Below are 1,305 nucleotides of genomic sequence, written 5' to 3'. Positions count from 1 at the left end.
GTATATGTACATATATACAAATTCTGATATATACCCCAAAATAAATTCCGTTGCAGTTTATATGCCTACTGTGTCCCACTGTGCAAGAACAAAATATTAGCACATTAAAATCACATACTTTCCTCTGCTTACCAATTTTTGCCGTTGGTCGCATAGTTCGTTGAACTTGGCTAAACAAATTGCCGAAAAACATAAGTGCACTATTTCCCATATATCATATGTACATACGTTAGCACATATAAACATTTTTACCAGTTGCATTTTCTGCAACTATTCGTATAATAGCTAAGAGAGTCGCTGCTATTTATCGAACAATACAGTCCACACGTACCAAGCGCACTCTAGCTTATTTTAATTTATTTCAATCTTGCTTTTCTCTGCTGCACTCACCAAGCTAAGAGAACGTAAATCAAAGCCCGCTCTCTCAGCGGTGAGCGGCTCTTTACGTATTATCATATCCACTTGTACATTCCCGCACACATACATACATACGCACTATAATCAAAACAAATTCTCTGTTGTTTTCGTTTCTTAACTCACCACTGCTGTGACAAAGCATAGCTTAGCCATATACTCGGCTTCATACGTAAATATTTGTACATACATACGTACGTACATTTTTACATTCTACATATTCTGCACTTTTGTACATACGTGCTAACAAAGAATATTGTCACACGAATATTATCCATAACGCGATAAGAAGTGAGTTCAAGATATCAGATACATGCAACCCAGTAAGGAAAGCTCCCGAACTGCATTGGTCTAGATAGTGATAAATACCCATTACTTATTCAGTATTTACATAATTATTCACATTAAATATTTATACATACGTATATTTCACCACGTATATAAAAGTGAAAAGTGTTTGTGATTTTTTTTTCTCGTACTGAAATTTTTCAAATCCATATTCCGCGGATTTAATTGGGACGCTCCGTTTTCCACGTAATAAAAAGTGCTGAACCAAAAATTAAAGCCAATATAATTTCACGTAATTTCCAAGAAACAAAAAACACAAACACCGCCACAAAATCTTAAAATTCTTTTCCTGATTTTCTGTGGCACAAAGTGCAATTTTTACTCGTTTGACATATATTTTTCTAATTTTTGCGAACGTTATCTGGGTGGTACTCAGTAAAATTTGATAAATTTTTCTCTCAATTTTTATACGTGTGACCTTCCACAGCATTAAAAATGCCACTTGGACACAGTCCACCAAAAATGTCTGAAATCGAGACAAGGTCAAAAACTGCTTCGCAAGAAGCCACCGGTGGTAAGAGGGAACCCTCACCGCGCCCGAAA

General features: G+C 35.7%; 1 protein-coding gene across 1 annotated transcript in view; it reads left to right on the top strand.

Moving 5' to 3' along the window:
- The first annotated feature begins 17 nt into the window (after positions 1 to 17).
- Positions 18 to 1,305, top strand: part of LOC108359691 (uncharacterized) — a 3,822-nt gene continuing 2,534 nt past the window's right edge. Inside the window, exon 1 of the mRNA XM_017611663.1 lies at positions 18 to 705. The gene's annotated coding sequence lies outside the window, so the exon portion shown is untranslated. The remainder of the gene's footprint in view (positions 706 to 1,305) is intronic.

The sequence above is a fragment of the Rhagoletis zephyria genome, unplaced genomic scaffold, assembly GCF_001687245.7.
Source record: "Rhagoletis zephyria isolate East Lansing unplaced genomic scaffold, Rhagoletis_zephyria_1.1 Rzeph_scaffold_00436, whole genome shotgun sequence".
In the NCBI taxonomy this organism is placed as follows: Eukaryota; Metazoa; Arthropoda; class Insecta; order Diptera; family Tephritidae; genus Rhagoletis; species Rhagoletis zephyria.
The sequence above is the reverse complement of the archived record's forward strand: the minus strand, read 5'-3'. Positions and strand labels throughout refer to the sequence as shown.